The sequence below is a fragment of the Scardinius erythrophthalmus genome (assembly GCF_964197995.2).
Source record: "Scardinius erythrophthalmus genome assembly, chromosome: 14".
NCBI classification, from domain to species: domain Eukaryota; kingdom Metazoa; phylum Chordata; class Actinopteri; order Cypriniformes; family Leuciscidae; genus Scardinius; species Scardinius erythrophthalmus.
The window spans coordinates 25,147,108-25,159,964 of record NC_138234.1 but is presented as its reverse complement, the minus strand read 5'-3'; the positions used below and the strand labels follow the sequence as shown (position 1 = coordinate 25,159,964).

At 39.0% G+C, this 12,857-nt stretch overlaps 1 protein-coding gene across 1 annotated transcript in view; it reads left to right on the top strand.

The window, feature by feature from the left end:
* The first annotated feature begins 5,278 nt into the window (after positions 1-5,278).
* LOC308701555 (uncharacterized protein) overlaps positions 5,279-12,857 on the top strand; it is a 36,781-nt gene continuing 29,202 nt past the window's right edge. The window contains exon 1 of the transcript XR_014031471.1: positions 5,279-5,390. The gene's annotated coding sequence lies outside the window, so the exon portion shown is untranslated. The remainder of the gene's footprint in view (positions 5,391-12,857) is intronic.

Genomic DNA, 12,857 nt, shown 5'->3' with positions numbered 1-12,857 from the left:
ATATATAGTTTGGATTATTTAGAGATTTAAACGCATCAAATGCCTGAATCAAAATTTTGACGTCATCAACCCTGTTACCCTTTTTTTGTAATAAAATGGTCTAACAAACTTTTAATTCCTATAATTAATCACTAAAAACTACAACATTGAACCCCAAACTAGCTTACTTCAGGCTAAATTTGCAACCTTGCTACCCCGATACTTTTCTGGTTTGTATTCAGTTATTTTTTAGATAAATAAATGTAATTTTGATGTTTATTTAATGTTTGTCAAAGTCACATAAATCATAATAATGAATAGCAAATACAACATTTATAATATTTACCTGTAATCGCTTCTTTTCAATTTTAACTTGTTAAAAAAAATCTATGTAAACAGAATACAAAATTAAAATATATAAATATATATTTTTGAATTCTTCACCCTTGTTGGTAAAAAAATTTGTTTGAGAATCAAGAGTGTCTGCTATTGTGAGTGTGATGTGTCATTCCAGGCCGTATTTTGTAAAGTAAAACATGTATGTGAACCATTTAGCACGTTTTCAGAATGAACCTCCAGTCTTTCTCACCACCGGCTGGCTAAAAGAATATGGCCTGTATAGTTCTCCGTCTCATCTCTGTTTTGTTATGAACGAAATAGTGACTTTTACACCCAGTTAACGACTGTTTCCCAGCAGTGGCCGCATGACACTACCTCCTCAACCACGGTCTCAACGGTTTTTAACCACTTCCACATCCTCTCTGCATGCTCTACCTCCCCCCCCAGCCTTCGTGTTTTGGATGGCGCCTGCTAGCACAACGCAGCTGCCAGGACTGATAGCATCGTGCTGGGTAAAAAATCGCTGCCAGCGTTTATGCTAGGTGGCTTACGCTTCACGTGCTAGAATGTGTTTGGGGGTTTGTCGAGTTTTAATAATAGTAGACAGGCGGCAAACCAAGATGAGGACTTGCGTGTGGACTTACAAATAATCTGGTTGTCTTCTTAAACATCTAGCGCTAGTGAAAGTGAGGGCTAACATTAAAGTGAATTGTAACATTTCGATTGACGTAGTAATACAATAAAGAAGCCCTCACAGTAACAGCTAATAACACCTAAACAACTGTTTTCATGAAACACGGGGACGTAAAATGAGCTAGCAAATCAACACCACCTCTGTTTATCCAAGAGAACCCTGCAGTTATCTCAGTTATCTACAGCTACAAGTATATACTTTCATTGTCATGCGAAGCAGACATTTCTTCATCATGCATTTCTGAGTAAGCAAGTTTGGAAAGATGACTAAGTTCAACTTTACTGTAATGAATGATTCACCATCTTGTCTCATCTGAGAGTGTAAAGCAGGAACGAAACACTGATATTTTTTATCCGAATCTAAATTCTCTTTGTTACTGGAAACATTGGTGTAAGAATTAAATGGATTATTTAAAAATACAGTTTATGTTCTATGTCAATACAAGTTAAGCTCAATCGAGGTTACGATAACGGCGAGGTCACGGTGACGCAGTTACAATAGTCAATTAGGCCAATTTTAGGAAATTTAAATTAAGAAGTATGAAGTTCATTATTTTATAAAAGCACTTGCTTTAATTATTCTATTAAAACTTTGGAAGCTAGGAAGTTGTTCTCAACAATTTTACACGTTTTAGACGTTATGTTGTCATGACACTGAAGCAAAATCAAATATAACTACACAGAAAAGCTTTGTAGGCATTCTTTTTTCATGTTAACACACATATTGTTTACATCTCGTGACTGTACTATTGAAACACTGAGTATTTTAACGTTTATAGTTTGGCCCCTTTTATTTCCATTATAAGTGCTTCACAGTAAAACAGATTTTGCGGTAAAAAGTCACAAATAAATTTGACCACATTTTACTACAAATGTTGCTGTGCTACATTGTGCACTGTGCTACATTGTGCACTGTGCTAATTAATGGCTATTACTTTACCACATAATTAAAATATTAGAACTTTTTCATTTCATTTTTCATTCACAACTCTATTTTATCAGGAAAATTCATTAAGTACAAGCCTTATGCTAGAAAATATATAGTTTCTGACATGTTTGGCTAAAAGTACATTTACACAACAACAATGTAGTAAAACAGAAACGTTTTTCCTTTGCATTCTTGAAAAGTTTGCATACAGACGACAACGCTCCCAAAACAATCCCGTTCCCACAGATTTGCGAAAACGATTAAAAAAGCTGTATTATTCATGCCAGGCCAGTAGATGGCAATGTTAATTTGTAAAGAAACACTATGCGCCTATAGACCGAACACTTAAAATGCATGCTGTCACCGTTTTCACAAATGAGCATTTTTGTAGTTTACACAGAGACATTAACGGTACCTTTTTTTTTTTTTTTTATTGCTCTTTTAAACCCATTTTCAGCCTGCAAAATGCTATTGTCGGGTAAAAGAATAGACAAGATGCATAAAAAGTTTTCCGTTTTTAGTTGAAACGATGTAGTGTAAATGGCCCCTATGGTTAATAACACATGAATTTAGCATTATAGCTGTTACCATATTACATTTTTAGCATATCCACTTTATTTTTAATGTAAGAGCGGGCGTGGATGATTTTAACTTCAATGCTTTCGATTTCAGTCGCTTACAGTTATTTAATCTGTACAAACACAGTCAGTTATGCTGACAGATGTTGCAAACAGTATGTAGTATGTGTTATAGGATTTTTCATTTATTATCATAATCATAAACGCACTGGTTTGCAGTGCACATATTTTTTTTATAACAATAGCTTTGTTATTCTTCTAGTTATTTAGCAATATCGGCTAATGAAGTCTCGCACATTCACAGGAAATCGCTTACTTCCGCTTTGAAAGATAAGGTGGATTTAACTGAAATGCTAAACCAAACAGCATTTAGAAGCAGAATTACACATTTTGTAATTCATAATATTGTCAAATCCACTTGAATATCTCTAAAAATGTACAGATAAAGATTACTGTAATGCATCATGCTTGACAATGAGTATATTTTTCTGCACGACATGTGATTTTAATTTCTTCGGGGCGCAGCAGACTGAAATATTACATTACTCTGAATTTCTCAACTTCCCTTTATTGCCTCCTCTCTCTTTCTCTACTTTTTTTCTGTGGTGCTTCCTAAAGACCGCAGATTCTATTTTTGCCCACCTATTTACTTTCATATATTTTAAATGGAGGCGCCCAGAGCCCCTCCCTGTTAAAGACCCAGCCCTGGTTACCAAACCGGAGGCCGTGACACAGTGCTTCCATTCTTCAGGGGAACTGTGTGTGTGTGTGTGTGTGTGTGTGTGTGTGTGTGTGTGTGTGTGTGTGTGTGCGCCACGACCCCTCCCTAACCCAAACCCCAAAACCAGCACTGACTGTATCCAGGGTACGCTGTCATTTCCTGTCACGGGAGCCTGTCGTTCAGTTGGTTAGGGTTGGGATAAGTGTGATCTTACTTCAATATTGATGTGGATCTGAAACAAATGAGTTCCATCATTAAATTACTTGTACTGTGTGATTAATTATACAGTATGAAGGAGCTGTTTTTTTTTTGTTTTCATTTTTGATCAGCCTCTTAATTTATTCACCTAATGGTAGAGACATACTGAAAATTCATGAAAAGGAGTCTTTGATGGTCAGGTCATTAAAAGTGCATGTACTTGTATTCTATCCAAATCGACATCTTTATTCATTTTCATGAATTGGTTAAACACTATCAGCTCAAATAACGTTTCGGCAAACCACTTTAGCTGCAGGTGCTATTTGCTAAACATTGTGATTATTCCATTGCTAAACAGCGCAGTCTGTCGCTCACGCTAAAAAACATAATGTTTAGTCTCACATGTCTACGTTATATAAAAATGCTATATTTTATCTGTATTTCAGACTGACTAAAGGTAATCATAGATATGGCATCACGACAGGAATTCATGACTATCACTGTTTCCTCATATTTCTTAGACTGTCATCGTTTCACACCAGAACTTTTTGTTTGCACAGAGGGGGGCAAGAGAAATGGTGAAATGAAATAACAACATGGACTTGAGTCACATAGCGCCTTGTATATGGAAAGTAATTGCAAAACAATAGTTGAGAAGAAGACTATCTGTATGAACACTATTTTGAACTGCTCTCAGCTTGTGGTGAAATCAATTAAAACTCACGCTGTTTATTACCAATTGACTGAAATTAAGTGTTCTTGCAGTCGGAATGCGAGTCGATTCAATTTTTGGGGAATGAACATGTGAAATGAGGCATTACTTTTACAGCCATCTGATGCGAAGGAGGCATCTGGCTCCTTCAGAAAAGAGATTTAACCAGAGTAATAATCTGCCATTTATCTACTCCTCCACTTTTACCATCAACATTATGCTAATAGGACGACTTATTAGCTCGTTACACACTCCTCGTGAAAATCCGTGCCGCGAAATCCATAGGATTCGTCGAGTTCCTATTCTCCGGATTGCCTGCTCACTCTTGGACGTATAGATCTGCTTTGAGGTTCTTATCTGACTCTCCCAGCTCCCGGCGTAATGCGTTCACTTACCAACCGCACACACTCGTTCTTCAGGGGGAAAAGACAGAAAAGAAGGACTGACACTACAGTCTTAACTTCACAGTCAGCTCAGAGGAAAGCACACAGCTCTAAGCCGCCCCTGTTGCTGCCTGCAAGGTGGAGATATTACAACTCTGTGTAGGACAGATGCAAAGATCTGAGCAGCACTAGATAACCTGCGTCTGTCGCGCTTGTTTCCGCGCTTCCAAAATATTGGGAACATAGGCTTGATTTGAAACCAAAGAGAGACATATTTTGCAAATGTTGGTTATTGTGACATACGGATTTAATGTCATTCAATGTCTTGACAAAAAATTTGTAACATTGGCCCAAGAAGAGAAGACAAACCTTCTGATATCCGTGGCCATTAGTTTACAGTGTTAGCTTTAAAGATGTCTATATGCTAGTCTATAACTTTAAGCAGATATGCAGACTTTATTTTCTGGGAAAATATTCCAAAAGTATTAATGACTCACCACAAATCTTTTGTCCAATCAAATGCTTTCTATAATGAAAAGGTCCCTCCCCCTAATAAGGCCTTCTCCCACTTGAAATAGTTAACAGTGGTTCATTGTAAACTTCAGGTAAATCAGTGGAATCCTGGGTTATCTTCACGTTTCACACAGTAATCCTGGGATATTCAAAACTAACGTTTCACACCGGACATTCCTAAACCACTGGTTAATGCACTTATTTGCATATATGCTGTGTCATTGTCACTGATTGGACGAACGGCGTACATCATGTTTACATACTGGCTCTAGCATTGCACATCCTCATATATTGCCGACTACTATCAAATTTATTCTGAACTGACTTTTCTGACTAGGCTATAAAGGTAAGAATGAAAATGATACTTAATTCAAATTGTCGTGTTTTCAATCACCATTTTAAATTTTTCTCCTCAAACGCTAAAAACTACGGTTTATTCAATGTGCGGTGTTTCCGTGACTTCAAAGCATGTGAAAACGAGGCACGCGATTGGTTTCGGTTGCTAAGCATCTGCCGTAACATTCTAACACCGCATCGTTTCACATAGCCTACATTGTTCAGCAAGGTTACCAGTGCAAACGAGGTGCAAAAACCCTGCAGGGTTTCATAACCCCAGGTAAAAAGCGGCACTAACCCTGCTTCTAAATGAGTGTGAAGTGTGAAACATTCCTTTCCCCCGGGGTTAAAAGCGGGGTTTAGAACGACAATAACCTGGGCTTAAACACACTGTGAAAAGCTCTATAGAGTGCAATGGTCGCTGTGATTTTGCCAAGTATATATTGCATATATCGCTGATCCTGAAATGACATTCCTGTCCAAAAACATGGCCCCAACCCTATCCCTAATTTATCCATAGAATCAGAGGAAATTGATTGGTGAATAAGAATGGTGTAGAAGCCCCTAACCCTGGTTGTAAGCCTAAACTTGACATTAACAAAAAATATATATACCTCAAATCTGATTGGTTGATTGGAATGTTGTACAAGGATGTTGATCCAGGAACATGTTCTACTTGGGAAATCATCTTAGATGCAACAGTCGGGTTTCCAGAAGTAAAAACTCTGAACTAAAACTTAACTAAAACTTAACTCTTACCTTATTATTAACCTCTAAAGACAGACCTACTGTGAGGTTGTTAATCAATGCTATATGCTTTTGTTGAAGTCGTCAGTATGCATTACTTCAACAGATGTTTTAAATCGTGTTTAACAGTGGAATTCCTAGTGAAGAAACCATGATTCTGCAGAATAATCTCCACTAATCAGAGAACCAAAACAAGCAAACTACGCCAGATTCACCAATAAAAGCGTTAAGTACACAGTCTTGTACTTTTTTCCTTTTGGTCTGGGTTTCAAATACTTTTTTAGTTCAAATCAAAGTTTGTAATGTGATTCACCTCAACTGGTTGGTCTGGTTCATGGCTTATAACTTTTTGATGAAGACTTTTTAACAATCCTAATGGAAAAAACTTTGGGAACCACTTGGGAACCAGTGTGAGGGCACTGTTGCAGTCTATATCACCTGCTGATGACTAACATCAGCATGTAGCAAACGGCTTAATTCAAAATTCAATATTACTTTTACTTTCTTGTATACTATATGTATGGCAGAGATGGTGAGAGTAGTATGTCAGTATGCTCATTTGAATTCAGCCTATGTGCTACTTGCTAATTTTAGCAACAACAAAAAAACTTAGATATGCCTCATCAAACATTGTCAACACAGTAAACAAACTTCTCTTGAGTTTAAGAATAAAAGTAATCAAATGACTTGGCAAGCATCATCAACAATTTTTACTTGCATTTCTGAATGAATCTACTAGGCAAAATAAATCAAACATTCCAGGTGGTGCCATTATAGTTCCGGCAGGCTGAATCTATAAGGAGATCATGACTTGATTTCATATGCACTTTCATGTGGCTTGCCATTTAATAATACATTAGTTTAGGGCCTCGGAATGAGACCCCGTCACTTCACAGGTACAAACAGTTGAATTATTGAGCAGCGTACATGCTGGAAATGCAGCAGCGTAGCTGTTTCGGTTCAAAAACGGGAAAGACTGCAGGGTGATGTATCCCTTTATTCTTACACTCCCAGAGTTACTCTCAGCTCTTTGAGTCAACTGAGCCGCTTTTCTATCACATTCGGCTCTGGAGGGGTGCGATTAAACTTGGTCAGACAGCCTCGCGTGGATTTTTGTCGTTTGCATTTTGGTCTTGTTCTGTGTTGCCTGAATATCCATGAATTTTCAAAGCACTGAAGCAGAGACTTCGAAAATGTAAGACAAAGCCTTTTGACAGATCAATTATGAGGGTACAGCTTGAAGTGGCTAAATGTGCCACTGACTCTAGCAAAATGAGGTTTAATTCAGTTCCACGGTACTATGTGAGTGTACAGCTAAACCTACAGTAAATACAATTAAATACCCTGGGTATATATCTTATTGGATACAGACCTCAAGGAACTGTATGCAGAAAGCGTTGACATGGAATTTAAGGAGATGAAATGTGGAATGTAAATGTGAAATTTAAAGCTGAAGTGTGGAATTATTTTTTTATGTTTAATACTTACTCATATCCATGCTTCATATGTAGATACAACTATAAGTAAGCCATTTGTAGGTTGATTCACACTAAAAGTGTAAACGCTGCAGTGTTATCAAAACATTGCACTGTTTGTTTCAGCATCCCAATCAGCCTGGCATAGCAACTGTGGCTGGACCAATTACATGAGCTTGGGGCGTGGCCTTTTGTTTGCAGACCCATTTTGCAATTCCTTTTATAAATTCTGTGATAGTGGAGCTGAAATTACATACCGTTAACTTTAGAATTTAATTTTTTTTTAATTTTAAGTAAGTTTGAAAATGACATTTTAACTTCTTAAATTGTAATTCTTTCAAATTGCCATGAAAATTCCAACGTAAATGTTTGCATGCATCTATCAGAAATTGTCTATTGAGAAAATGCACTCTGAAGCCATTTGTGGAATGTAGCCATCGAGAATGCATGTCTTGTATGCTTGTCAAGGCCATTTTAAATTGCCAATATACAGTGCATGTGCAAATGTGATTTTAAAGTCCCTGTGAACCAGAAGTTGCAACCAACTTTACTTTATTTTAGCACACCTCCTCTCCATTCCTTGCTCATAGCCAAGCGGCAACCTTCCGGTCTCTCCCTTGAAACCAACACGGAAGTGAATTAAAATGCAATTCATCGACTGGCTGCTAGAGACAGGCTCCAAAAGAGAGTCAATCCCATAGACCCCCATTTTAAAATGGCCAACTTTACAGCGGGAAAAATATGTTTACAGCCTGGACTGGTACAAAAAGTGGTTTTGGTCTATATAGCTAATATTGCGCTTCATGACAACTGTGAGGGGGATGAATTTTTTTATAACTTATATTATATTAAGCCTTAAAGTTCTGCATAATTAAGGGCGTGGCCACTTGAGTGACAGCTGGATTGCCGCTGCTTCACTACTAGCCGTTTGTAGCCGTCTCGTCACCTCAGCTAATCCCACCTCTTTGCCCATTTTTGGTTATCCGGAGTGACGCGTGGTAATGCGCTGCCAAGATGTCGACGGCCAGCTCCTCCCACTTTCTGTGCTCATAGAATGATGGAGGGGAGTGATTAAGGATATTCAACCCAAGCATTCAAACTGACGTCATCAGAGAAGAAGCAAATTTTCAGATTTCAATCAAAGATTATAAACAAGAGTAATTAAACAAAGAGTATAAACATGGGGTCCATTTAGATTTCATGCCGACTTTAAATCACTTAAATTTTGTTGTAATGTTTTAATATGTGACGTTATTTTGCATTGTGCATAACTTTTAAGACTGAAATTTTACATTTAAATTGTAACCTCTTAGAAAAAGAATTATGTCAAATTTAAAAAATGTACTCAGTTGACTGAAGACATTTTTTTGGAAGGCAGCCACCCAGGACACATCACTGTCTTTAATTTACACCTCCCGGGCTTCAGATGTGCGATATACAGCTGATTGGGTGAGGGGAAAAAGAGAGAGTGAGAGAAATAGAAGGGTGTAACAGAAGCTGACAGACTGAGTGTTTTTCGAAGCCGGATACGCATGAGTGGGCTGGTTAAGTTGATATCTACTGGGGGTGGTGGGTGAGGGGCGTGCGTGTGCCAGGCAGGAGGCCTTATGCCCCATGACAGGTGAAGCCTATTACTACAGCTGAGACCTCGCAGCTGACCTGGATCTACTGTGGATCCTCTCTGCAGAACACATGCCATGTTCCCAGGATTACTACGAGCCCTTTGAGACAACAGTATGCAGCTCATGCTTTAAGAATGATGGCAAATTGAAGTGTGCGTGGTCAGCCCCAGAGCTTAGTTTTAGCATGATGCAATCATTAATAAAACTACAACTTACTTTGAAGTCAAAAAGTCAGCCCTGAAGCTTTGCATCAAGTAGGTCGGCTTTGAGGTGCTTAAAATCTGGAACGTGACATCTTCTTGCACTCATTTCTCTCGAGCACTGCTCAGTGTTACATAAATGAGCACATGAACACCTTTCTATCGTTGACGTACTGTAAGTGCTTTTGAAGGTTTATCCCTTTCAACTGTACCTATCCTCTGACTGTACGACTACAGGTTTAACCTTCTTGGAAATATTCAAGACTTCTCCACAAGGCATTAAAAAGGAGAACACCGAAAGTTCTGCAGAGCAACTAAATATTGAATAAGCTCTAAAATCTGATTGTATGAGACAGTTCTAAATTGCCATTATAGTCACAGCAGGGATCACACCTCAAATACATTTTATAGTAATGTGTCAAGTTGCGATATCTCTTTGTACTGTGCTTAACTTTCCTGGAAATCTTCAGGGCTTCTCAGCAAGACACCAATAGATAAAAATAGCAGAACAATCCAACCTTACAACTGGTTTTGCAATGTATTAAAGAGTCTCTTGAATGCGGTCTCAAAAATATGATTGTGTGTTCGAAGCCATTGTAAATTGTCAATACAGGGTAGGTGCAAACGTGACCTTAAATTACTATTAAATTAAATTGTATAGTAATGTGCCAAGTTGCAACATAATTTTGCATTGTGCCTAACTTTCATGCAGATCTTCTCTGCAAGGCATCAAGTGACAAAAGAAGACCACCAAAAGTTCTGAAAGCAACCCAACCTTATGACTGGTTTTGCTAAAGGTTTTGAAGGGTCTCTCGAACACTGTGTCGAAAAGATTATTATATGTTCGAAGCCATTGTAAATTGCCAATATACATAAACAACAGCTTGGAACGTGCATGCAAATGTGACCTAAAAGGGGACATATCATGAAAATCTGACTTTTAAGTGCTATAATCCGGTCCCCGTTGCATCTGACAACCCAGAAAACGTGAAAAGAGACAACCCAGTAACTTTGTTTTAGTAAGCCTTTGGGCCCTATCTTACACCTGGCGCAATGAAGCGCCAAGCGCGACGCAAGTGTTTTTTGCTAGTTTCAGCCCGACGCAGTTATCATTTTCACATCCTGTGCCAGGTTGTTCAAATAGCAAATGCATTTACGCCCATTTGTGCGCCCATGGGCATGCTGGTCTGAAAACGAGGTGTGTTCTGGCGCATTGTTGGCGCGTTGCTATATTGAGGCAACTGAAATAGACTGCGCCAAGTCAATGGTGCAATATATATTTTTTGTTATTTAAAGAGCGTGTTAGTAATGTGCGCCTATATGCGGGTCCACAGCGTGCGTACACTTTGCTTATTAAACACACAGGGACGCACAGCAGCACACAAACATGCCAAATATTAAAATGAAAAGGATTACAATGTAAAATATTATTATTGTGTACATAAAAATATGGTGGAATCCGGCTTGTCCCGTAGATGGTCTGCTTGCACACTTTTACCTCGCGCACGAGCAGATCTGTTTGCGCTCTGGAGACGCGTTCAGCACCTTTCCACTATCAAATTCCGTCATGTAAATAGCGAATCTGCCATGGCGTGAGCGCAACTGGCATTTAAAAGGAATGGGAGATGAGACTCTGATTGGTTTAATGCACGTAAATCCCAAAACATACCCATTACTCATTAAGAGAATAGGGACAACCCTTTTAGACCATGTGCCTGGCGCGCCGACCATTTTTCCCGACATTAAACTAGCAAAAGTGGATTCGGACACACCCCTAAGTGAACTTGCGCAGTGCGCTTTAGACCATGCGCTTAGATCGTTAAAAAGGGGATCTTATTATAATATTACTGTCCGTTAATCTGCACGTTTCCACCCACGGCGCCACCATTTGGTTTCGCAGGCCACAACAGTGTAACCAGTTCTAACGCAAAAGCAGCGTTGGCTGCACAGACGAGCACAGAACACTATTTGACAAAAAAAATGTCACAGCTGTCTTATAAAGACCTCAGGGAACTGTGTCAGCTTGTGTAAAAGTTAAAGACGACAGTACACAGATGAGATGAATCAATGTAACTCCACAACAAGTAAATAAATGTATCCACTAACTATTCAGAAATGTCCAGGTGCAGTCTAAAGGTTGCAACCTCTGCCTGAGTCTCTCTGTAAGGCTGCAGTCCGCTACTGGTTATTTCTGAAATTTTGGATTATTCGCATGTTTTGTTATTGCCAGAGTATCCGAAGCTCGTGTAAAGGATTGGTCGTCTTCTGAACGGAGGCGGGGAGCAGCAGCTCATTTGCATTTAAAGGGACACACAAAAACAGCACGTTTTTGCTCACACCCAAAAAGGGGCATATTTGACAAGCTATAATAAATGATCTGGGTGGTATTTTGACCTGGACACATTCTGGGGACACCAAAGATTTATGTTACATCTTGTGAAAATGGGCATAATATGTCACCTTTAAATCAGTTAAATTGTGTAGTCATTTGCGCATCCAAGTTGTTTTCATTCAAGTTTTGCATTGTGCCTAACCTTCTTAGAGATCTTCTGGAGTTCTTGCAAAGCTAGGGCGGAAAGTATGCAACATAGGCCCTTTACACCTGGTATTAAGATGCATTTTGGTCGATCGGATCACAAGTAGACGAGGGAGACAAATTCCTGTTTACACCTGGTGCTTTAATCCGTCTCTTTTGTCTACTTTCAACCACTATAGGCAGGTAAATGTATGGGTTTTTCCAGATCTTTTCATCTAATGGACGAAATAAGCTTGCGCAATTTACATATGAACACGTATGATGGAAAAACACATGGAGTGCAGCAGCTTTCGTTTCTGCTCTGATAGACACAAGACCACAGCGAACACTGTGAGTGTGTGTTAGAAATCAGGAATGGTGTGAGAACATTGTGCTTGGTGCATTTTTCGTCTTCAAACCAAACTTGGGTCTTCAGTCGACAAAGTTTAAATCTTGTCTGGCTGGAGCGCTTCCCGTAATGTATACGCTTTAGGTCAGTGGGCGGAGAGAAGACGGTCTTTTGTGGCTGGTAGAACTCATTCGACCACAGGAGTGTTTACACTACAAAAGCAATCCAGTCGAATGCGTTTTCAAGTACCTCTGGAAGTAGTTGAAAGTGGACAAGCTCAAAATGTTTTAGACCCCGTTTGCACCTGTATTTAGTGTTGTCCACTTGTGATCCGATTGACGAAAACGCTTCTTAATACCAGGTGTAAACAGGGCCGTATGTGCTGCATAGGTCAGTAATTTGAAGAGGGTCCAAAATCATCAAGATCTCCCACTCCATTCAGCTTCTCCCTCAACATATCCATCTGATATTTTATTGTTGCTGCGCTTAGTGCTTGTCATCAGGAGACAGGGACCACCCAAATTTCTGCAACCTAACCTGGTTTTGCAAGTTGTCAAAAACTCTCTTGG